Below are 27,240 nucleotides of genomic sequence, written 5' to 3'. Positions count from 1 at the left end.
GATACCAGGACTACGCCAAGGACACAACGGAGAGGAGTATTATGTATATAGTGGATTTGTGGCGTAGACTAGGGTTACGCCTTATGAGTCTTTATTCAATAATAAAGTTCTATATTGTAAATATTTGTATCAAGTTCGATGTAACAACTTATTTTAAAATACTTTCTTTATTTTTTAGACAATAAGTTTTTCAGTTAAAATGCTAAATGAAATAATTAGAGAAACAAGTAAATTGTAATATGTTTAATATTTTTTGTTAAGTAATATGTATAGTAACACCCGATATTTGGACCCGATGAATCGGGTCGAGTTGAGGGCATTACAAAGAGTATGCATCAGAGTTTCGGTTGGGCACCAAGAGCCTACCGAGTGTATAAGAATGTTGTAGGAGATTTAATTGTCTTTAAGGCTACATCATACGCAAGTCACCACCAAGGTATAGTATGATTAATTTGCTAGAGCATTATTCAAGTTGGTTCATGTGATGGAATTAGTTGGGAGTAAATTGCATTGATTTAACCCTCCCCATGCCTGGTCAACAGTAAAGTAGATTTTGCCAGATTTTCTTTACCTTCCCTCGAATTTTTGTGGAAAGATCAGAAAATTTGGGTTATGTATTCATCGTCACTTTTCAAAGTCTATAGTAGGGGAGGAACAGAGAGTTTATATCTTGTAAAGGGGGAAGACATTCCAGATGACTTTTACTCTCTACTTTACGTTCTGGTTCTTCTCTCTAACCTAAATGTTCTCTTCTCTTTCGTTAAGCTAGATTTAAGATTTTATTTAATCAATGGATGATTCAACCTTCTGGTAAGTCTTATAGCCCTGTATGCTACAATTTTTGATGAGTAAGGATGTTGAAAAGGTGTAAGAATAGTAGGGTATGAGTGGAAGGCCTTGCATGAGGGTTGCATGTAATTGAACGTTAATGAACTATCTGCTAATGGGGATTTTGATGAAAATTTCATGATCTTTTGATCAGTTGCTGCTGTTGGATTGAGAAGGACTATCGAAACAAAAGCTTTAGGCTGAAGTAAAGGTGAATCTCTAGACTTGTCACCTACACGTTATGTTAAAATGACTCTTATATGATTAACGTCCATATAAATAAGTTGATCTTCTAAAGGAGTTGCAGTGTGTAGGTATGCTTTTGTGTTTTCTGTGAAGTATCTGCAAGTATGTATTGAAGTGTACGATGTTTTGCATGAATATGGCAATGTGTGATAAACATGCATTGGAAATTATGTGCTAGGAAGTATAATTCTGTTAAGAGTATGAGTGAAATTTGTATAAATGCATCCATTATGTTATTTAAGCGGGTTTGGGCGAAGTTTCAAGGAAATATGTGATTTTTAATGGACCTCATGATGGTGTTTTGATGAAATCCATCGAGATAGTAAACTTGAAGGCCAGTATGGCAAAGTTGTAGTCTGCCAAGGCCGTAAAAACAAGGTCCGTTGGGATAATAAACTTGAGAAAAGGCCAACGCGACAGATATGTGGAAAGATAATGGCCATGGCACATTCTGGAATTAACGAATGAGCCATGGCCATTGTCTTTAGGTGATGCTGAGTTTAGGCAAATCCATATCGTCAAACACGACAGTTATCTGTAAACCTTTGTGGCAAGTCATCAGGAAAGTCTGTATGGAGAATTTTGTAACATCTAAGTGGTGATTGATAGTCTACCCTTGTGACAAGATCTGGGTGTGCATTTGAGTAATTTTCGAAGAGAATTATTGACAATGATGCGTGTCTTAAAGCCCAATTTTAGACCCATGAATGTGATGGGCTCACACTACGTCAAGGCCCAACAACAATGTCAAAGGCCAAGAAAATCAAACCAAGATTCAATCAAAGACAACATTTGAGGACGAATCTTTTCGAGGAAAGGAGGAATGGAGTAAAATTTATTAAATTCCATTCACCAAAGCTGTAAATTTTCGAGCTTGGGAAATCAGCAGCCTTGCGACGAATTTTTGGATGGGATCTAAGCATTTTTGAGTTGAGATGTCTGCATGGTGTAAAAAGATCTATCTCTTATCTAGGCACTTTGAATCACTCGATTTTGAGTTCGAGAGCTAAATTTATGACTTTTTTAATAAAGACTACGCGAGCAGAATTTCTGAACGTGATTATGACGGGAATTATGAGTTTTCAGCTTTTAATTCGAGTTTAAATCATATTGATCAGGTTTTGGGCTTAATTTTTATTATAAATGAGCCCAATATTATATTTATCGGCTCTTATTATTTTATTATTTCAAATTTTTAATAATTATTAAGTAGTTTAATTTATTTAGGAGTTTAATGTCAATAAGAAAGTTTAGTTTAAAACTACTTATTTAGATTAATTTGAGTTCTAATATACTAAAGAGTTTTATTTAGATTTATTTAACTAGCCTATATATAGGCTTTCACATTGTACACAAATAACACAATTCATTATTATTTAACTTCTTTTTTGAGTTAATAATTTCTCTTTGAGTTTTTCTTTTCAAGAATTTCTCTTGAGTTTGTTTTAGAAGAGTTTTAACAATCTTTTAAGAATTTCTTTTGAGCTTCTTTTAGAAGAGTTCCTTGCCAAGATGTTTTTCCTGGAGGGGGAATAAGAGACATTGAAAGCAGTTGTGGATTCTTAATGTTTCCAAGGCTTCTTAGGACCTCATCTTCTCTTTTTCTATTTTGGCTGGCTAATTTTATTGATTTTCGTTCTAGGTAAAGTTGCTTCAAGAAAGACATTCTCCTATCTTGTTCCATCAAGAAACACATTGAAATTAGGAGTTTTAATCTTATCTTGTTGTTTCAAACATTCTTGCACAAAATAGTTTGCTTTTGTCTTTAAAATCACTTCTAAGAAATCTGTTTGTGTTTTGTTTTTCTAGATTTGGTTAGGGTTTTTTTCTTAAGGTCCAAGGATGGTTTATGTCCATCTAAGAAACCCTAATTCGTTCTGTTTTGGGGTCTTCACCAGTTGGTTCATCTTTCTTTTGTTTTAATTTCGTTTGACTTTCCTTTGTGACACTAATCTGTTTTCATTGTTTCTCATTTCATTTTACGTTTGTCTAGAGATCTAGGATAAATCTGCGACTTTAACAAACTTTGCGATCTGCTTCCGCATTCATCCATATAATTCTTTATCATTTGGCATCAAATTTGGGCCTTTTGGGTGTTCATGGTTGATTTCTAAACTAATTTCCATTGGAAAACAACTTATAAGCAATTTTTACTCATAATTATTTTCAGAAAACAATATTTTTGAGTGGGTAAACATTTTTCAATTTCTCTAAAATTTTATATACTGATTCTTGGCACTGTATTGCAATATAAAAAAAATATTTGCCACGAAAAAAAGTTATTGAAAAAGTACAGAAAAAAGAAAATACAAAAAATAAAAAATATTCTGTGGGTTTAATTTTGTACCAGAAATTTCTAGATCAGATTTACATTATTTGAGGAGGCTCCATTTTAAATTTCATGATTTTTGGAAATCGAGGAACCCCTCGAACAAATTTTTTCAAGTTGCTTCACAATTTTTCGGGTTTCAGCAATTTTCATTGACTCTTAGCCTCAGGTTTTCATTTGTTTTTACTTTTTATTGTTCCTATATGCATTCTAACAGTTTATTGTTTCTTGTGTTAGTAGGTTAAAGCACATTGCACATTCCTTCCTCCTTGCAACACAAATCGTTGGTGTCTAGCCACTTTTGGACTCCTAGTGCCGTCAGGATATTTGGTAGCTAGATTATTTAACATTCTGATTGATTGTCATAAGTACTCCTAAATGACTCACAAGATTAATTCTTACCTCATTGAGAATTCAATTTTATTTTTGAGTGCTAACGATGAGATTTGTTTAATTTTTTTTCTTGTTAAGTGCTATGTTTTTTCAGATTTGTCACAATGCCTTGTAGTGGCAAAGGGAGTGATGACCAGAGTGACACACCACTAGTGACCATAAAAAATCTTGCTGGTTTCACAACGAAATTACAATGTGACCTCGATGAAGTCAATGATAAGTTCAAAAATAGGTTCGATAGGTTGCAACGAACTTTAAAAGATCGAGCTAGAGTAGAAAGATAAAGGGATCCTATACTTCAGACAATGAGCAATACCTCGCATCAGTTGCGGACTGAGCAAATGACTCAAAATTCAGGTGCTAATGATGAAGTTGAGGTTGAACAGCCTCGTGCTCACAAACATAACATTAGACGTGTCCCTAGTGCAGATGATGATCCTTTGGTTACTAATGACCGTAAGTAGCCTTCTTTGGCAAAACCTAAATTCACAATCCCTCAATTTCGTGGAAAGAATGATCCCGAGGTATATTGTGAGTGGGAATAAAAAATTGAACTTATATTTTGTTACTATAAATATCGAGAAGAGGAAAAAGACTCATTTGCAACTCGTGGATTTTTAGATTATGCGTTGAGTTGGTGGATTCAACTTAGAATTAATCATCAAAAAAACTACGAAAGGGTAATTGAAACACGGGACGAATTGAAGCAAGTGATACGAAAGCTTTACATTCCTTCTCATTACTACAGAAAGATCAAAATGAAACTTCGACGCCTTTTTCAGGGTAATCAATCTATTGATGAGTACTTTAAGGAGATGAAGATGCTTATGCAAAGAGAAAATGTGCAAGAAGATGAAAAGACTATCATGGTGCGGTTTGTAGATGGCTTGAATATTTCCTTACAATAATTTTTTTCGTTGGTCAAAATTTATTAAACCTTGGTCTAAAAGTTCAACTGATTTTATGGGTTTATCTAAATTTGTAAAGGTTAAAAATAGTAATTTTGTTGCATTAAAGAGGTTTTTTTTTAAAAAAATTATAGATTTTTCTTGTAACAAAATTTTCTATCTTGACCTCTAACGATAAATTTTTACATAATGAAATTAAACATCTTGATTTTTTATAATTATGTGAAATTTTTGACCCATCGTTGGTAATTATTATGGATGACTATGCATATTCAAAGAAAGTTACATGTTATTTTTACTTGAAGACTCATATGCCTAATATTTCTTTATTTGGTGTTGATGGTTTGTTTTTGAAGGAGAGGTACTTGATCTATGCTGATTTGGGAGATCAAAATTATATTTTTGATCCTGGAGATAGTTTTGGCTCACAAGAAAGCCTAGGTAAGTATGTTTTTTTTTCATTTTATTGTTATTTAATATAATCCCTTTTCTTTTTGTGCAGCAAAAGATTCGAGGATGAATCTTCTTAAGCAAAGGGGAATGATGTGAGCATCAAAGCCTAATTTTAGACCCATGAATGTGATGGGCTCACACTATTTCAAAGGCCAAACAAATCAAACTAAGATTCGATCAAAGACAAGGTTTGAGGACGAATCTTTTCGAGGAAAGAGGGAATGATACATGCATGGATGGACTGAAATTTATTAAATTCCATTCATCAAAGCTGCCAATTTCCAAGCTTGGGAAATTAGTATACTTGCGATTAATTTTTGGATGGGATCCAAAAGTTTTTGGGTTGAGATGTCTGCATGGTGTTCGAAGATCTATATCTTATCTTTGAAATGCACTTTGAATCACTCAATTTTGAGTTTTGGAGCTCAAGTTATGACTATGTTATTAAAGACTGCGCGAGCAGAATTTCTGAACATGATTATGACGGGAATTACGAGTTTTCAACTTTTAATTTGAGTTTAAATCATATTTGGTTCATGTTTTGGGCTTAATTTTTATTATATATGAGCTCAATATTGTATTTATCAACTCTTATTATTTTGAATTTTTAATAATTATTAAGTAGTTTAAGTTATTTAAGAGTTTTATGTCAACAAGAAAGTTTAGTTTAAAACTACTTCTTATTTAGATTAATTACAGTTCTAGTATACTTAAGGGTTTTATTTAAATTTATTTAGCTATCCTATATATAGGCCTTTGTATTGTACACAAATCACACAATTCATTATTATTTAACTTCTCTTTTTGAGTAAATAAATTCTCTTTGAGTTTCTCTTTTCAAGAATTTCTCTTGAGCTTCTTTTAGAAGAGTTTTAACAATATTTTCAGATTGTGAGGATTATCTTCAAACTTTTTCTTGCCAAGTTTTCTATCATGGGGGGGAATTAGAGCTGCTTGAAGGGGGTTGTGGATTCTTCGTCTTTTCAAGGCTTTTTAGGACTTCTACATATCACGTCCTATCTTTCCATCTATCTTCTTTATTTTCTTCATTATTGTTCTAATCGTAGATTTATTATTCTATTTTAATTATCTTAGTTATTTATTTTAATTATTTTATAGGACTTGGATTTGATTGCATTTCAGGTTGTGTCAAAATCTAAGTTTTTTTCCCAATGTTTAAAGCCTTAAGTCAAATCCATGACTTGAGCAAACTTTACGATCCGCTTTTCTGTTCATCTCAGACAATGTACCTGATTGATGAATTCGTAATAATAATACTCCAAGATAGAGAAATTGAGGTATCCAAAATTATTGGTGGTGTAAATATTTACCACGAAATGAATCAAAGTCAATTGGGATTCTAGGGGATGATCTAAAGTATTGCATTCATCTAAGTAAGCTTGTTTGATTGGGTTGACTGGAAGATACATTGTGATTGGCATTCTGATAGCCCACCAAAGCTAGACCAAGAGTCTATGTGTACATGATTTAGAGGAATGTAATCAAATTTTATCTTCAAAGAGGTTGTGAAGTAGGATCCACAAAATGATGTGAAGTTTGTGATCCGCCAAACGAGCAGAATGTGTTAAGGAGGTTACGTGCAGAGAATGGTGTATAGTTATTCACTAAAAGTTTGAGAAGTATTTGAAAAATCCAAAAAAGGAACTCCAAGATTTTAAATTTAATGAATTCCATAACAACGTTTAAAGGTAATATCGGATGTAACTCACTAAGTTTCGTTGAACTTACAGGAATTTATTTGTAATGCAGGTTCTTAGAATTGTGCTAGTTCACCAGAAAGGACAAAACCAAGAACGAGCCTTGGTGTCTGTTTGTAGGGTGATATTATGCATATAGAGAAATTTTGGAAATGTGGCTACTAATATTACTATGCCACTATTAAGTCTGCTTTATAAAGATTTAAGTTGTAACATACTAGACTAGTATTTGAGAAACTACTGTATTTATTAAATGTTTCAGTCAAAATCTTTTGACTTAGAAAATAAATAAGAGGTATATTCAGTAAGGTCTTCGCTAGTTTTAAAAATTATTTGTTAAGTATGTAAATATTGTGACATCCTATATTTAGATCCGGTATATCGGGCCAATATAGGATGTTACAATTTTAAGAGCTTAAATTTTATAAAATATGAGTACTTAACCCTTTTCTAAGTCTAAGAATAAGTTTGGTTTAAAGAGTGGGATTTATCACAAGTTTTTAAATATTTAATGAAGGTTTCAGTGGGGGATTAATTAAGGAAGAGAAAAGATAAGAAAGGGGTGAGAGAAGAGACTTTCTCTTCAATTTTGCAGCTGTTGTTTGGCATAAGGAGAAATGGGGCATTTTGAGCATTTTCCTCACCAAATTTTAGTTAAGAATACCTAATTGATCCTTAGATCCAATGGTTACAATTAATCATAAGCAATATAATCCAAAGTTAGGATTTTTCCCTACAACAAAGTCATCTTGCTTTTAAAATCCAGTGGCTAAGAATTCAAATGGAAACCTAAATCCAATGGCTTAAAATACTCCTTACACATAGTTTATTATGCTTTTTTTCATTTTGCCATTAGTGAGTTTCAATGGTCAAAATTAAATCATGAGATTAGATCCAATGAATCTCATTCAACCTAAGTTTTTTATATTCTCTTTTCTTTTAAATTTTAAAATTCATCTTATTTTATTGTCTTGGCTTGCGCATGGGAGCCTACAACCTTGGCGCACTTGTGTGAACCATCATGTTTAAGGGAGGTCATTTGGCCCAATTGGACTGGCCCATTGCTTGGAAAGATTGAAGGCCCATCTACAAAGCTTGGCAAATATGGAACTTGATATTCAAACATATGTGATCCTAGATATGATATGTAATCTTTAGAAGATACGATTCTATATCTTAGAGATTTGATTTGTAGATAGCTTTTAATCTTAGCCATTAATGTACTTTGATTTGTACTGTTGATTTTGGGAAGGCTCAGCTATAAATAGAGGCATCTCCCCCTCATTGTAAATCATTCAGTGAGTAATAGAATTATTGAGAGCATTCACTCAAAACTTTCTCTCTAGTGTTCTTGCTTTTCCGTGGCTTTGTTCATCTTTCGAGTTTTTTCAATTTTCGTTCTTCTGTTTGTTCTTTGTGGGTACCTTAGAGCAATTTTGTTGAATCGTCTATTGTTGGGAGTTAAGCTAACTTAGGCATTTTTGGAGGGAAGGAATTGCCTAAGGCCACATGAATTACATGGGAAAATCTAAGTCCGTGACAGTTGGTATCAGAGTTAGAGTTCGAAGGCATTGTCGAAAGATGTCGAAAGAAATTGCCAAGCATAGTGAGCCAATAGAGACCCATGTGAGGGTTAGGAAAGCTAGTCGTTTGAGGGACATATTTTTGAATTTAGAGGGACAGGTCGTTACACTCGAGGATTCCATAGGTGACGTCAAGGAGAGGATCGATGACATCGATGATAGGATCATCGATAGGTTGCAATCCATGAAGGAGCAGTTCAAAAAGTATGTGTAGGATTCTGTCGAAAAGTTGACCAGTAGGGAAGATGGCCTCGAGGCTATGATGATGACTTTGAAAGAGGAGATTGCGAAGCTCAAGGATGAACCCACAATCTACAAGGTTGGTTTGGACAATGGAGGGTTAGCTGTTGTTGCACCCAAGCCTAAGGAGTTCAAGGGAACAAGGTCCGTGAGAGATGTGGATAATTTTCTATGGAGAATGGAGCAATACTTCCGTGCCAAAGGCATCATGGATGATGCCACTAAGGTAATTACTACTGCTATGTATTTGAATGACTTTGCTTTGTTGTGGTGGCGTCATAGGTCCATAGATGTAAGACGTGGTGGGACCAAAATTAGGACTTGGGAAAGAGTGCCAAAGTGAGTTTAAAGTACAGCTTTATCCAGAGTATACCGAGGATGAGGCTCAAGAAAAGTAACCAGAATATGTACGGGAATTTAGTGAACTCATGCTTCAGATCTCAGATATGGGTGAGAAAGAGGCGATATTTTCCTTCATATATGGTTTGAAACCATGGGCGAAGTAAGAAGAGTCAAAGAGCTTACCAAGGTTATGACCGTAGCAGAATCGTTTTCCAAGTTGGGTGGAAAGAAAGACAAGCCTGAGTATTTAAAGCCCAAATTCAAACCAAAGGGAAATGGTGAGAGAGACAAAGACAAGCTCGCTAAAAATGACAATGGTAAGAAGTCGTGGGATAAAAAAAGAATGAGCCTTTAAGTTACTTCCAGTGTGATGGTCCACATATGATTAAGGATTGTCTGAAGAAGGCTGCACTTTTTGCTATGAAAGCAAATGAGGAGGCATATAAGGTGAACAAAAATCTTGGTTGGATACTAGGGGGTGTCAAAGACAAGACGAGTCATGGGCTGATATTTGTAGACATCATGGTGGTTGTCAGAGAATTGAATACGTTTGTCGACACAGGTGCTTCTAACTTGTTCATGTTTAAAGAGACTACTTGTAAACTTGGTCTCAAGATCCAAAATGACTCAAGTTGGATAAAAATGGTGAACTCAAAAAGTGTTCTAATCAAAGGGGTTGTAAAGGGAGTGGATCTCCAACTTGGCAGTTAGACAAATAAGGCGACCATTAAGGTAATACCACTTGATGACTATGATTTTGTGGTTGGATTAAGTTCCTTGATCAGGTGAATGTGTTTATTTTTCCTTCTAGTAATTACATGGTGATTTTAGATTCGAACCCTCAATGCATGGTAAGAATTATAAGGAAAGGAAGCATGGAGGGAAAAACATCATCGGTAATCCAATTTGCTAAAGGCGTACAGAGAGATGAAGTCTCCTATTTAACCACCTTAAGGGTCGAGGAAGCCATTAAGTCCAGTTGTGAGATCTTGAAGGAAGTGGGCCAGTTATTATAGTCTTTTCAAGATGTAATGCCTATCGAGTTGCCAAAGAAATTGCCACCAAAGAGGGAGGTGGACCATAGCATTGAGTTCGTGCCCAACATGGAGCCGCCAGCAAGGGCCCCATATCGTATGTCTCCGCCAGAATTAGAAGAGTTGCGGAAATAGTTCAAGGATCTTTTAGATGTGGGATTCATTAGGCCATCCAAATCTCCGTTCAGTGCACTAGCGTTGTTCCAAAAGAAACATGATGGGTCGTTGAGGATGTGCATCGATTACCGGGCCTTAAACAAGTGCACTGTGAAGAAAAAATACCCTATTCCCCTTATTACGGACTTATTTGATTAGCTTGGTATTGCGAGATGGTTCACCAAGTTGGATTTGAGGTTAGGGTGCCATCAAGTTCGAATAGTCGAGGGGGACGAGCAAAAGACAGCTTGTGTGACGTGGTATGGTTCATATAAGTTTCTCGTGATGCCCTTCAGACTCACGAATGCCCCAGCTACATTCTGCACCCTAATGAATAAGGTACTGAAACCTTTCCTAGATTATTTTTGGTTGTTTACCTTGATTATATTGTGGTGTACAGTAAGTCACTCAAGGAGAATGTGGAACATTTGGGGAAGGTGTTCTAAACTTTGAGGGAAAATGAGTTATTCGTCAAAGAGGAGAAGTGCTCATTTGCCCAACGAGAGGTGCCCTTTCTAGGCCACATTGTGGGAGGTGTAAGATCCGAATGGATGAAAGCAAAAATCAGGCTATTGTTGAGTGGGAGCCACCAACCAATGTGATGAAGTTGAGATCTTTCCTTGGGTTGGTGAATTACTATCGACGCTTCATGGAAAGCTATTCCAAAATTACCGCACCCTTGATAGACATGTTGAAAAAGGGTAAGGTATGGGATTGGGATCCTCAATGTGAGAAGGCCTTTAACAAATTGAAGCAAGTGATGACGAGAGAGCACGTACTTGCTTTGTCGGATTATTCAAAGCCATGTGAGGTATGCACAAATGCATCAGATTATGCCATTGGGGGAATACTGAAGCAAGATGCGCATCCAATTGCTTTCAAGAGTTGAAAGCTTAATAAGAAAAAATGGTGGTACAGGTCCAAGAAAAGGAGATCACCGTTGTGGTGCATTGCTTGCGCACATGGAGGCATTATTTACTAGGTTTCAGGTTCGTGGTCTTTACTGATACTGCCAATAGTTATTTTCTAACCCAGAAAAAGTTATCTCCCAAACAGGCTCGTTGGCAGGTTTTCCTATCAAAGTTTGATTTCACGATGAAGTATAAGCCAAGGAGTGTCAACACTATGGCTAATGCACTTAGCCAAAAGATGGAGTTTGCGGCAATTAGCCAACATGATGGTTCCTTATTGGAGTGCATTAGAGAGGGATTGTCCCATGATTCCACAGCTAAAAACTTGATCAAGCTTGCCAATGAGGGGAAAACGAGAAGATTTTAGCTTAGGGGGAGTTGTTATGCACTCATGGGCACTATCTTTATGTGCCTTATTATGGGAAATTACGCAAGTCATGAAAGAGTGTCATGACTTTAGATAGGCGAGCCATCCAGGAATGCACTGCATCTTGGTCATTTTGGAGGATCGTTACTATTGGCCTCACATGGGTGATGATGTGGAGACCTATGCGAAAACTTGTATAGTATGCTAACAAGACAAGGTTGAGTTAAAGACTCTGGCCGATTTACTACAACCCTTGCCCATTCCGGAAAGACCATGGGAGAGTTATCCATGGATTTTATTGTTGGTTTGCCTAAGTTTGATGGGTTTACAAGTATTATTGTTGTGATGGATAGGTTTTTGAAGTATGCAGCGTTCATTCCAACCACTGAGGAGTGCCCTATTGAGGAGACAGCTCATTTTTTCCTTAGACACATGGTGAAATATTTGGGACTTCCATTGTCTATCATCAGTGATCGAGATGGGCAATTCACGGGCTAGTTCGAGACGAAGTTGTTCAAGTCAATGGGCTCAGACTTGAACTTTTCCATTGGCATGCATCTACAAACAGATAGGCAAAACGAACGAGTGAATGCATTATTGGAGACATATCTTTGGCACTATATGAGTGCCACACAAAGGGACTGGCCAAGGTTGATGGATGTGGCTTAATTTTCATACAACTTACAGTGAAGTGGGGCCACGAATCAAAACCTGTTTGAGATAATGACGAGCTAGCAGCCATTAACACCTAACTTTTTCGTGACCCATTATACAGGACCGAATCCAACAGTTTATCGATTTGCAAAGGATTTTCAAGAGAAAAATGACTTGGTTAGAGCTTGTCTACACAAGGCATGTAAGTGTAACAAGAAGTGCGCAGATCAGAATTGAAGGGATGTGTAATTTCAAGTTGCTGATTTAGTGCTTTCTAAACTACACTTGATTTTGCAACATAAAGGTTTGCATAAGGGGGCTTGTGCGACAGTATGGTAGACCCTTTCGAGTGATGAAGAGAGTAGACAAAGTGGCCTACAAGCTTGAGGTATCGACAAAACTTAAAATCCACCCAGTCTTTCATGTGAGCATGCTTAAGATATTCCATAAGAATTAAGAGGATCTAAATCGAGGCAAGTCTGAACGAGCACGAATGGGGGTAAAAGTCTCCTACGATCGTAAAGTTGAAATCATTGAGGCAGATCGTGTGATTAGATGAAAGTACTATTGGCCGTGGCATGGATACTAAGTTTGATGGAAGGGTCTTCCCGACAGTGAAGCGAGTTGGGAACCTGCTGAGGCATTATGGTAGTTCCAAGGAAAGATAGACCAATTCCATGAGGAGGACTCAACGAGGACGTCGCTAGAACAGGTAGGGGAGAATGCCATGGGTTGGGCATGGGAGCCCGCAACCATGGCACACTTGTGTGAACCATCATGTTTAAGGGAGGTCATTTGGCCCAACCGGACTGGCCCATTGCTTGGAAAGATTGAAGGCCCATCTACTAATTTTGGCAAATATGGAATGTGATCTTCAAAGATATGTAATCCTAGATATGATATATAATCTTTACAAGGTATGATTCTGTATTTTAGAGATTTGATTTGTAGATAGCTTTTAATCTTAGCCATTAATGTACTTTGATTTGTATCGTTGATTTTGGGGAGGGTCAATTATAAATAAAGGCCTTTCCCCCTTATTGTAAATCGTTCAGTGATTAATAGAATTCTTGAGAGCATTCACTCAAAACTTTCTCTCTAGTGTTATTGCTTTTCTGTGGCTTTGTTCATCTTTCGAGTTCTTTCAATTTTCATTTTTCCGGTTGTTCTTCGTGGGTGCCTTAGAGGAATTCTGTTGAATCCTCAATTATTGGGAGTTAGGCTGACTTAGGCATTTTTGGAATGAAGAAATTACCTAAGGTTGCATGGATTGCATGGGAAAAATCTAAGTCGGTGACAATATCACATGGTTTACTTTACTTTAAATCCTTTAACAATTATTTACTTAATCTCTTAAGTTAGGAAAATTAACTTAACAAGTCTTTCTACTTCCCATCCTATTCTAAATTAGTCCATATATCCAAAAACTGTAAAATGTTAGAAGAAACTCAATAATATTGTAAAAGCTTTAGTAAATTTGTAAGAAATTTGGTAATCTTGTAAGAAACATAGTAACTCAGTAAGATTTTCCATAATTTACAAACCTATAAGAAATTAGGTAAACATTATAAAGTTGTAAGAAATTTAGTAGTTTTGCAAGAGATTTAACATTCTTGTAAGAATTCTGTAATTTATGTTGTATGAAATTAAGTAATAGAAAGTTGTAACAAATTCAGTAATTTTATTAAGACTTCAGTAATCACTATAGGAAATTAAGAATTTAGCGGCATTTTTAGTGGAAAATCGCCGCAAAAGTTATACATTAGTGCCGCTAACCAGAAAACGCCGCAAAAGGTTATAGCTATAGCGGCGTTTTTTCATGAACGCCGCAAAAGGAAGCAATAGTGGCGTTTCATAAACACCGCGAATATATATTAAAATTTTGCAAAATGGCGCCGTTTTGTTAGCCCCAAAACCCCTTAATCATTTTCCCCAAATCAATTCGCCCCTCTCCTTCCCCGAAATCCCTAATTCTTGTATTCCCAGAACCCTTTATGTTTTTCCTCATATTAGTTCCCTCTCCCTGAATCCCTAAATTTTTTTCCCAAATCACTTTCTTTTTTTCCCTAATTTTTGAATGTCGAAAACAATTCCCCCATCCCAGAAATCCCTAACTTTTTCACCAAATCCCTTTCTTTTTTCCTCAACTTCTTTTCCCTAAATCAGTCCCCCTCCCCGAAATCCCTAACTTTTTCCCCGTCTACTACATCGCCGTCGCCGTCGAAAGTCCTCTGCTACATTACCGTTGAAAGTCATCTGCTGCATCACTGTCGACAGTCTGCTGCATCGCTGTGTAAGTTTTTATGTTTAGGGTTTAGTTAGTTAGTTTTTATATCTATATTTTTTTTAAAATTTCGGATAATGTTCTTAATTTGGTTAAGTCTCAATAAAGTCTATGCTTTTGTTTCATAACATAGTTTTATCATCTTCTTCCTCTTCTTTTTTCGTTTATTTTGCATGATGGAAGATGGATTTTCCACTTGATTTATTACTTTAAAAATAAAATAAATTTTTTGATTATTTTGGGCATTTTTCTTTTTTTGGAAATAATCTACATATTTTAAACAGAATTTCGATCATGCTCTTATCTTTGATGGATTCTTTTGGTTCAACTTTATATAATATACTGCTTTAGCTTACTGTTGATATCATATGATGGATTCTTTTGGTTCAAATTGGAGGCCACCCATCCATTGGGTGGTATAGGATTTTGAGTCTGTGGATGTAATGCATGCACTTTATTTAGGAATTTATAATGAAATTGAAATTTTGGGATGGGAATGAGTAGTTGCTAATAATAAAAAAAGAAAAAAAATGTAGTATTATAAACTAAAGAAGAGGGACAGAAGGTAGTGAATATTTGAAGGGAGAGCATCCTGTTATGTGATCATGTTATAAAGGAATTTATGAAGGACTGTGGACTTTTTCTTTTTATTATAATTATGTAATCATGTTATGTGATAGCATCCTGTCTTTATTTAGTATATAAGTTTTGGAGTTTAGCTGTTGAACAGTGACGACACCAGAATATTACATTTGTGTAGCAGTTAAATTTTTATACTAATTAACAACTATGTTGCCTTCGTATATTGAGTGTCTTGAATAAGTTTAATATAACACTTTTACTCAAATATAAATACCTATTCAGTCAAATAGGTTTTGGTTCAATGAAGACATTATAAGTAAACCAGAATATTATATCTTTGTGTATATTCATTTGTTCTTAAAGGTGTTGCTTAAAATTGAATAACATGAAGAAACTTTAAATAAATATTCTTATTTCATAATAATTATACGAATAATTAATTAATTTTTAATTAATTAAATAAATAACCATATTTCATAATAATTCTATGAATAATTAATTTATTTTAGATTAATTAAATAATATTCTTATATCATAATAATTATACGAATAATTAATTAATTTTTGATTAATTAAATAAATAATCATATTTCATAATAATTCTATGAATAATTAATTTATTTTCGATTAATTAAATAAATAATCATATTTTATGATAATTGTAGGAATAATTAATTTATTTTAGATTAAATAAATAATCATGTTTCATAATAATTCTATGAATAATTAATTTATCTTCGGTTAAATAAATGATCATATTTCATAATGATTATCATAACTTACATAAACATTTAAACATTTAAAATTAATGATTATCGTAACTTACATAAACATTTAAAGAATATAAAAAATGCAATTTCGAACATTTAGAGAATATAAAAAAAATATATCATAACTTACATAAAACTTTGGATGATAATATATAAAAACCACAGAAATTGGGGAAATGTTATTGTTTTTCCCTACTTTTAATTATTCTTATAAATAAACAACTTACTTGAATTACTTTGCACCCATTAAAATACAATGCATTAAATCTTCAAGGTAAATTTTTTATAGCGAATTTGGAGTATCCAAATGTAAAATGTTGTCACTAAAATATATATTTTGATTTGGGGACCATAATTTATTATCAACTTTAGACTTCAAGAACTACGAAATGGATAAGAGTTGGATGGATTTGTCAAGGGTAAGCAATGACTATCGAAATGGAGTACAAACTTTTCTAAATTTTGCATTTCAAAATGCAAGCCAAGAGAATATGATTCTTTGCTCGTGTAAGAAGTGTGACAACATCAATTGACATTTTCGTGAAGTTGCCTACGAATATCTAATTGTTGATGGCTTTATTCGGGGGTATAAAAAATGGATTTTCCATGGAGAGTGTACACCTTGTAGAATTTCTTCAACGATTAATCTGGCTTATCCTCATAATGCTTACCATCAGTCTGTTAGAGAAGATGACATGGAAGGTATGTTGCGGGATGCATTTAATATATATAGTCATGGTTTGTAATCATTTCCACCTGAAATTATTGCATTTGATGATTGTGATCTTGGTGGAAATGCTTTTACCTGAACGGGAAGAAGTGCACATGATGAAGAGCTAAATGGAGAAGCGGAAAAGTTCTACAAGTTACTTAATGAAATGAATGAAGAACTTTGTGAGGGATCGAAATTTTCAAAACTGTCATTCTGCATTCGTCTTTTTCACTTAAAATATTTGGGAGGGTGGACCAGAAACTGTTTCACATTGCTGTTAGAGTTTTTGAGAGATATGTTTTCGTTTGCAAAATCCCTCATTCATGCAAAGATATGAAGAAACTGATAAAGGATTTAAGCCTTAGGTACGACAAAATTCATAGTTGCCCAAATGACTGCATGTTGTATTGGGGTGATCGAAAAAACCAATAGTCTTATCATGTTTACTATAAATCTTGTTGGATGAATAGGAATGAAGAAGATGTGAATGAGGATGAAGGTGAGGCACATTCAAGAAAAAAGCCAGTAAAGATTTTGCGATATTTTCCACTAATACCCAGGCTTCAAAGGCTTTTCATGTCATCAAAGACAGCCGAGTCTATGAGGTGGCATCATGATCAACGAACCGATGATAGATTATTAAGACATCCTATGGATTCTTTAGCTTGGAAATTATTTGACAGTAAATTTCCAAGCTTTGCAAGCGATCCTCGGAATGTAAGGCTTGGGCTATCATCAGATGGATTTAATCCTTTTAAAATCATGAGTACTTTGTACATTACTTAGCCTGTAGTGCTTGTTCCTTAAAATTTGCCTCCGTGGATTTGCATGAAGCAATATTCTTTTATCTTATCTATGATTATCCCTGGAGAGAAGGTCCCGAGAATGATATTGACATTTATATGCAACCATTTATTAAAAAGTTAAAACAGTTATGGGAAGCTGTTGAAACATATGATGTCTTGAGAAAGAAGAAATTTTATTTACGTGCAGCTTTGTTGTGGTCTATTAATGATTTCTTGGCTTATGCCAACTTATTAGGTTGGAGTACCAAAGGATGTTATGCTTGTCCTTGTTGTGCGGCGTAAACATGTTTGAAGTGGTTATATAATGGGAAGAAGTTTTTTTATATGGGCCATCATTGGTGGTTAGATGGAAATCATAGATTTAGATTTCAGAGGACTCTATTTCATGGTACTGAAGAGTTCAGAGAAGCTCCTAAGCAGAACATTGAATCTAAAATCTTTTTCATGTTAAAAGATATCAATTTCAGTTATAAGAAGATGAATCAACCACCCAACACGCAAACAAAGAGAAGACCGAGGGAGGCTTATGTTGGCGATGTTGACCGATAGAATGGTGATAAGTCTGATGAAGAGGATAATCCTAATGACGCGGACTTGTGGAAAAAAAGAAGTATTCTTTAGTTGCTTTATTGGGAGCATCACATTTTGTGACACAATCTTGATGTCATGCATATTGAAAAGAATGTTTGCGAGAACATTATTGGGACAATTCTAAATGTCGATAGAAAATCGAAAGACAATCTTCAGAGTTGACTTGATCTAGTTGACATGGGAATTTAGCATGATCTTCATCCCTAATCACTTCCAAATGGAAAATCTTGGTTGCCGCCTTTTATTTTTGTTATGTCGAAGAAAGAAAAAGAAGTGTTATGCACGATGTTGAAGGATATAAAGGTCCCAAATGCCTATGCATCAAATATATCTCGATGTGTGAGTCTTAAAGATCAAAGACTATATTCCCTAAAATCACATGATTATCACATCTTGGTGCAAGATTTACTACCAGTTGTTTTATGGTGTTGTATGCCAAAAAAGGTGACGTCTTGTATAATTGAACTATCCAATTTAATGAAAGCTATTTGTGGCAAAGTTTTGATTGTTGAAGAACTTGAGGATGTACAAGATCGAGCCGCCTTGACTTTATGAAACTTGGAGAAGATCTTTCCACCTTCGTTTTTCACTATTATGGCACACTTGCTAATCCATCTCTCTCATGAAACAAAACCTGGTGGACCGATTTTCTATCGGTGGATGTATGCTATAGAGAGATGCTAATTTATTTGCAAAGTTTTCATTCATTCATGAATATACCTTTAATTACAACTTTTGATAATATTATATATCGTGTTTATGTTCCTATGCAAATTTAATTATTATTGTTGTAACAAGCGTTATCCAGAAGGATCAATTGTTGAAGGTTACTTGGTAGAGAAGTGTATGACTTTCTACTCTAGATATTTAGAAGATGTTGAAACAAAACTGGATAGACCAAGTAGAAATGTTGGGCTCACTAATCATAACTTAGCCGAAACTTATTTATTTCGAAGTTATGGACAACAAACCGGTAAAGTTGAAATTGCACACTTAGATGATAGTTCTTGGGTACAAGCACATTGATATGTTCTTTTTCACCACGATTCAATTGAACCATTACACAAGTAAGTTTTAGAATTTGATAAATATTCATCTTTTTTAATTTGTTTATCTTCTAACCAAGTAATCCACTTTTTAACATAGTGAGTACAAACAAGTCTTGAGATCTCGTTCACGCTCTTGAAGATTACAACATCGAGAGATTCATCAGTTATTTATAGAATCTTTTCATGAATGGTTAGGGAAAACGGTATGCAACTGAAGCTTTTATTGAAAAATAATAATGTTTTCGTATAACATTTATAATTAATCAATTTACTTTCAATTCAATAGTTTTGGAGTGGAAAAGACGTCAATGACGAAGTTAAATGGCTTTCCCAAGGTCCGAATAGAGTAGTAAAAAGATATACTGTCTTCTTCATTAATAGATTCAAGTTCCATACAAAATCTCGCGAAAGAGTGAGGAGGACTCAAAATTGTGGAATAGTTGTTAATTCTTCAATTACAACTTATGCTAGTGCTAGGGACAGTAATCCTGTTGAGGGAAATGTGGAGTATTATGGACTTCTTACGGACATTATTAAGTTGGATTACTATGGCAAACGGAGGGTTGTCTTATTTCGATGTGATTGGGCTGATATTAATACTTCTTGAGGAATTAAAAAAGATCAATTTAGTTTTACAATGGTGAACTTCTCTCGATTAATTCACACTGGACAACAATTGATAGACGAGCCGTATGTATTTTCTTCTCAAGTCAAACAAGTTTTTTACTTGAAAGATCCAATTGATGAGGGTTGGTACATTGTACTCCGTAACACCCCTAGAGACTTGTTTGACATGGTCAATAGAAGTAGAGATGACATCAACAAAATATCAGAAACTTACCTTTTCTAGAACAAAACTTAAATGAAACTATCCCTAGTACTAGTACACAATTTCAATGGGTTCGCTAGGATGTGGATGAAGATATTTACGAATCATGATGTAGTAAGATTTTACAATTTTTTAATTATACGTAATATTATAATTTAAATCTTGATCTTGTCAAATATTTTAACTATTTTATATGTACTATTATTGTTGTAATTAATTACTAATATTTCAACTATTTTATGTGTATTGCAGATAATATGCCTAGAAGAAGATTGGGAGATCTAAGTATTATTCAAAATCCTCCAAATTCGGAAGAAACAAATAGTGAACAACAAACTACTATTGGATCTTCGAATGTTCCAAATATAGCTGACAAGCCTGTAGAAATTCAAAGTATTGTTAACTTTAATTTACATGCATGTTGACTTTTATTATTGATTTTTGTTTCAAATTCTTATATTATCATATACCATTTTTTAGCTGAAAGTGGTGGGAGGCGCAAAACTCGAGGACATACGCTATTAAAAGATTTATACGATCTAAAATTTTTCAAGCGTGTCAAAGTTGCTAGAAACAGTAATGGTCAGCCTATTGGATCAGAAACTCGACTTTTAGCAGGATACTTAGGCATTATAACACGAAATGCCAATCTGTTGCCAATCAGCTATGAGTCATGGCATCATATGTTTGATAGTAACAAAAATCAAACTCTCGATAATATTAAGGTAATAACGTGAATGTAATTTAATACTTTGGTTTAAGTTTCATTTATATTTACTTTCTAAACTTTTGTTATTTGCAGGAGAGATTTGCATTAGAGGTCTCGGATAATTATGTGAAGAAGACATTAGGAAAGAAAGGGAGAGACCATAAAAGTACTTTAAAGAAGAAATATTTTAAGAAAAATATAAGCCTCGAAGAGAAATTGCGAAATGTCCCGTTGGAAATGCTGAGGTGCCAATGGGAAGAAACAGTTAAACTTTGGAATTCAAAGAAAGGAGAGGTATTACGTACTTCCAAACTCTTATAATTACTTCGGTTTATAGTATTTACTATATATGTAATAATAATTTCATAATGTAGGATCGTGAGCGAGTTGGAACTACAAGTAGGCAAAAACAAAAATTCACGTACACAGTTAGGTTGAAAAGTTTTGCTTGTGTAGCTGATGACGAGGCATTTTGAATTTATTAATTGTGTCAAATATTAATTGCTTTCTACTAAATAATATTTTTCCTACTATATTGTAGGAACTGTCATCTGGTCAAAAAGTTTGACGCCTTCAGCTTTTTGACATCACATATAGAAAGAAAGATGGATCTCCTATGACTACTGAAGCTGCAGAAATTATGGTATATTTACTTAATAAAGTTTAGATTAATTTAAAAATTTATCATGTTTAATTACAATGGTTTAATTCGTCGTTTGTAATGCAAATAATGTCAAGTTATGTTGCATTTGTTTGATTATATATTTCATTTCTAACTCATTGATTGATTTATTAGGAGAAACTAAGGGATAAAAGTGCAAAGTATGAAGCGATCACTTCAAGCGATGGTTCTGTTAATCTAGAAGACATTGATAACCGGATTATTACTGAAGTTTTGGCTCTTGAAAGGTATAGTCGGGTTCGATTTGAAGGATCTTTTGTTTACCCAACCCAATATTTTGGATCCAGCTCGCAACAATACATGCCTTCGACGAATCAAGCTCAAGCTAAAGTTCAGAGGTTAAGAGACCAAATGGCTCAGATGCAAGCGAGCACAGTTGAGCAAATTGCTCAACTTAAAGCGGAGGCAGCATCGAGAGAAGCAGAGGCTCAAAGAAAATATGATGAACTCCAGCTACAACTCAAAGCAGAGGTAGCAGCGAGAGAAACAGAGGCAAGCAGAAAATATGACGAACTCCAGCTACAGCTTCAAAATACAATGAAGATGTTTCAACAGTCGCAGAATCCGTCATCTTTTGTTTTCTTATTGTGAGAATATCTTAGCAATATAACTTTTGAATATAATATATTTTGTTATTTCATTTATTAATTTAGATCATATACATATTTCTTTCGTGATAGTATCATTTATATTTGAAGTTTTTGGTTGGATTTGATGTTAGAAGATATTATGCTCTGTATGAATTAAAATGGTTTGGTAAAATCTGCTAAAGTTAGTGGCATTTTCCCACAAATGCCGCTAAAGAACATGACCTTTCGCGACATTTTTAGTAAAAGTGTCACTAAAGAACATGACATTTAGCGGCGCTGTTACTAAAAACGCCGCTAAAGAACATGACATTTAGCAGCGTTTTTATGAGAAGCGTTGCTAAATGTCATGTTCTATTGTGACGTTTTCTGCATAAACACTGCAAAGTTTAGATGTGTTTTTTGCAACGCTTATCAAAACGCCGGAAATTGTTTTAGCGGGGTTTATAAGTGTCGTTATAGGGCCCAAAAAACACCACTAAAAACCTGTTTTGCTGTAGTGAATTTTGTATGAAATTTTGTTATTTACTAAAAACACCATGAATTTGTAAGAAATTTAATAATTCTCTAAGAAAATTTAGAAACTTGTAAGGAATTAGATAATTTATTGATATATTACAAATACCATTGAAATCATTACAAACGTGTAAGAAAATTCAGTTACTTAGTGAATTTTTATTACAAAGTTATAAGAAATTTATTAATTAATTCTGTGGAAAGCAACAATAATTTACAATGTTTTAATAAATTAAAATTAAAATGTTGTAAGAGATTTAATAATTTTAATTTGTAAGAAATTAAATATTTTGGATAATTTTCAGTAATTTACAACATTGTAAGATATTAAGTAAATATTCCAATGTTGTAAAAGCTTCAATAATACTACAAGAGATTCACTAATTTTGTAAGAAATCCAGTAAATTTGGAAGAGATTGAGTTAATCTCTAAGAACTTTAGAATTTTGTAAAAACAAAAAGCAATCTAAAATGTTTTGATAAAATAGATAAATATTGCAATAATGTAAAAGATTCAATGAGTTTGAAATAAATTTAGTAATTTACGAAATTGTAAAAAATTAAATAAACATTATAAAGTTATAAAAGATTTTGGTAATTTTATTATTAAGGAATTTAGTCATTTTTTTAAGAATTTTAGTAATTTCGTACAAAAAATCAATAATTACAAACTCGTAAGAAATTAATAAAAAATTATAAAATTCTAAGAGATTCAGTAGTAATTACATTGTAAGGAATTTAATATATATTTAAAAACTTTACAATGTAAAAAATTCAGAGCTTTTGTAATTTAACCTGCTACATGTTAAAAAAAGTTATATAGCTTACGATAAGCTCTATTTAAAGATCCATCATATAACACAACCACTTATGGAAAGAACAACAAAAGCAAAAAAAGAAAAAAATAAACAGAAACAACTTTTCATTAAAGAAAATAGTGAAATGGCGATGGAGGTAGAAGGAAATGGGGTGATCGTAAATACTTTCGAGGAGTTGGAAACCGAATACGTCAAAAAGAAAAAAGAAAAAAAAACAAGTGAAAGGGAGGAAATAAAGTAGGGTTGAATTATTGAAACTTAATTCCTAGTGATGGTCGTGGCGTGTTGCTTGATATATTCAACCAGTAACATAATGTTAAGGTAAGACGACCCTCCCGCTTCTACTGCTTTCGTTGCCATTTCAGCAAGATATTTTGCCCTTTTCCTTCTATCTTCTCCTCCATCTCCTTCATCCATTAAACTCTCTAATGCCTTCATAATATTGTCCTTCTTCACAACCGCCCCAAATTCTTCCTCTCCCATCTGCACCGCTGCTTCAACATCCACACCAACACCAATTTTCAGAATTTGCACGACCAGCTTCTCGTTCACAAATTGCTCGGAGAATAAAGGCCAAGTTATCATCGGCACGCCGGCACTAATCCCTTCAAGTGTTGAGTTCCACCCACAGTGTGTCAAGAACCCTCCAATCGATGGGTGCGATAAGATTAAAACTTGTGGCGCCCAACCCCTTATCAATAGTCCTCTTCCTTTTATCCGATCCTCGTATCCATCTTCTTTTAACCATTTCTCCATTTCTTCTTTCTTATACCCTCTTCTAATGACCCAAATGAATGGTCTCTTGGATGCTTCCAAGGCTAAACCAACTTCGATTAATTGAGTAGGTGTTTGTCGACTGAGGCTTCCGAAACAAACATAGATTACCGAGCTTGGTGGCCATGAATCAAGCCATTCCAAGCACTGGCTTTCATTAGTTAGCGCCTCGCTTCCCCTTTGAGCTTTATCAAAATTGTTTTTGTTGCTCAGTGACACTGGACCAATGCACCACACATTTTGTTTGCAAACTTTTCGAAAAGATTCAAAGTATTCAGTTTCCAACTCCTCGAAACTGTTTATAATCACACCATTAGCTCCTTCTTCTGCCATCTTTGCCTTTTCACTTTGTTCCTTCATTGCTAATGAGATTCCAGGGTTGAGGTTTCCAGGCAGCTGTGCTATCTTGAATTCGATTCTATCAGACAATCCTGGCACCAAAACAGTCTCCCCTTGGGGGACGAATTCATGGACCTTAGATTTGGTTAAACTATGACTGCATAAAAGAGAGAAGCAGTTCTTTCCATCAAACCAGATCCTCGGAATCTGATACTTGGAAGCCATTTCAGCTACCCACGTTGAAATTCCTGTCATATATAATGCAGCTTGGTCGGGGTTTTAGCTCCTCAAACATCTTCTCCACCGGTTGTTGAAGGAAGCTCAATGCAGCGAAGAAGCTGCTCATCAGATCCATTGATGGGAGATTGTCTACTGTTTCACACCCTTCGATCAAACCAACCTCTGCAGCCGGAAACGGAAGTTGTTTGACGCGAATTGCTAGACCAGACTTGATGGTGCCATTGATGGAGCTGCTGAAACGGGCAGCGTTCTTAGTTGTGGTAATTACAGTGACCATTACACCACGATCTGCCAATAACCTCGCTATGTCTATCGTGGGAATAAGGTGTCCCTGGCACATAAATGGTATCAACACAAAATGAAGCTGAGAAGATGAGTTTAAGGCCATTGAAATTTTAGTGTTTGTTTAAGCTGAGTTGAAACGAAAATCTTATGGTGTTTGTTTTTTATGGTTCCTCTTCATTAGCTTCATCAAGTGGTTATTTATACATATGACGTAGAGTTTCTAGTATTATGTAAGCATACACATAAGCATTTAGAACATTTGACAAATGTTGGAGCTAATGTCTTATTTAACCTTGCTCAAATTTGGTTTCGGTTCCTCTACTATCATAAAAGGACCAAAACTATATAACCGAACCGGTTTCTAAAACATATACATAAGCATTTAGAACATTAACAAAGGTCGGAGCTAATGACTGATTTAACCTTAATCAAAGTCTGACTAATGCAATTATGCAACCCTGTTTTTTTGTCGTTAACATCCACGTGCAGTTAACCAGACAGAAGAAGTAATGCCATCTAAGAAACTCACATTTCTCAGTTACCTGAAACAATTAAAAAATACATGAAGATGACATCGAACCTGGAATTATTGACTTTGCTAGTGAGCGTGTCAACATCACATGCTTGAGGCCCAAGGAAGAGATATCAACCCAATGTCAGTGGTGTCAACAAATTCAAGCCATAAATCTTGGAAAATACTGCCAATTTAAAGTATGAGTTCAATACAATTTTGAACTGCTCACAGTTCTTAAAAACACTCAAATTAAATTATTAATTTTTGTAGGAATAAAAAATAAAAAAAGAATTCTATTAAGCTAAAACACACTTAAATCGTATAATTAATTATTAAGATAGGCTAAATTTGAAATTATGCCGGGGAAAAACTTTCTTTGACGACTATCAATTTTGACTTCAAATGAGGGAAATTGACAGATTTTACGTTGGAGAAATTGGTAGAGATATATGTTTCTGAGATCGTTAGATTACACGGGGTATTATTAGTGATTATTTCTAATCGGGATCCATGATTTACCTCCAGATTCTGGGGTAAGCTACACGAAGCTTTGAGTACAAAATTAACCTTCAGTATAGCGTTTCATCCACAGACAGACCGTCAGCCTGAAAGAGTGATTTAGATACTCGAACATATGCTTCGTTGTTGCATTCTTGAATTCGAAGGTAACTGAGAGAAATTTCTTCCATTGGTGGAGTTTGCTTATAATAATAGTTACCGGACAAGTATAAAATGTCCCCGTACGAAGCTTTGTATGGTCGAAAGTGTAGAAATACGTTATACTGGACTGAATTGAGTGAGAAAAAGCTTTTGGGTACTAATTTGATTCGCGAAACCAAAAAAAAAGTAAGGTGATACGAGACTGTTTAAAAGCTGCTTCAGATCATCATAAATCTTACGCTGGTTTAAAAAGAAAAGACATCGAGTTTCAGGTTGGCGAAAAAAAGTGTGTTTGAAAGTACCACCCTGGAAGAAAGTTCTTCGTTTTGGTTGAAAAGGAAAGTTTAGTCTGCATTTCATTGGTTCGTATGAAGTTATTGAGAGAATTTGGTCAGTAGCTTATCGTTTAGCTTTACAGTTGGAATTAGAGAAAATTCATAATGTTTTCCATGTATCGATGTTGAGACGGTACAAATCTGATCCCTCACATGTGATTTCACCGGTTGATGTGGAATTATAGCTTGACATGTCGTATAGTGAGGAACTAGTTAGAATCTTGGCACGAGAAATCAGAGAGTTCAGAAATAAATGCATAGCTTTAGTTAAGGTTCTCTGGCACCATCACAGGGTCGAGGAAGCTACTTGGGAGCCGAAAAAAGCTACTTGGGAACTGGAAGGAGGCACCTGGGAACATAAAGAAGCTATGAAATTACAATATCTAAACCTATTCTCTGGTAAGATTTTCGAGGACGAAAATTCTTTTAAGGGGGAGAGTTATAACATCCCGTTTTCAGTGGTGTCGGAAACAGTGGTTTCGGGACCAAAATTTTGACAAGTGAGACAGAATATTATTATTTATTTAATGTTTATAGAGCTATTATATGGTCATATTAAAATTTGGTTAAGAAAATTTTAACGTTTAGATAGTTAATTAAGTAAAAAGGATTAAATCATAAAAGCTGCAAAAGTTAGTTTCTATTAGCTAAATGTGTTAAATGACTATTGAAAATGAAAATTTATGGACTTAAATGGTAAATATACCATTTAGATTTCTAGTGGATGGTTGTGGTGGCTATTAGTAGGAAATTTTATTGATTTTTAAAGGGTAAAGATGTAATTTGATAATTAAACAAAACAAAAGTGTAATTGACTATCATCTTCTTCATTTTATGCCCATCAAAATCGAAAACACCATTAAAGCATAAAAAGCAATCGACCAAGGTTGTCTTTGATGTATGGTATGTAATTTTTGCTTGGTTTTTGTGATTTTTAAGTTTTTGAGTTTGTTTTAGCTTAATATAGCTAACCTGAGGACTAATTTGTAAAACTGTT

The 27,240-nt window shown here is 34.4% G+C and overlaps 1 pseudogene; it reads right to left on the bottom strand.

Annotated features, from left to right (window-relative positions):
• Window positions 1–23,196: 23,196 nt before the first annotated feature.
• LOC107921934 (UDP-glycosyltransferase 73C6-like) lies at window positions 23,197–24,859 on the bottom strand (annotated as a pseudogene).
• Between the last annotated feature and the right edge of the window lie 2,381 nt (window positions 24,860–27,240).

Source organism: Gossypium hirsutum, chromosome D01 (assembly GCF_007990345.1).
Source record: "Gossypium hirsutum isolate 1008001.06 chromosome D01, Gossypium_hirsutum_v2.1, whole genome shotgun sequence".
Taxonomy (NCBI): domain Eukaryota; kingdom Viridiplantae; phylum Streptophyta; class Magnoliopsida; order Malvales; family Malvaceae; genus Gossypium; species Gossypium hirsutum.
This window is presented reverse-complemented; position numbering and strand designations above follow the sequence as displayed.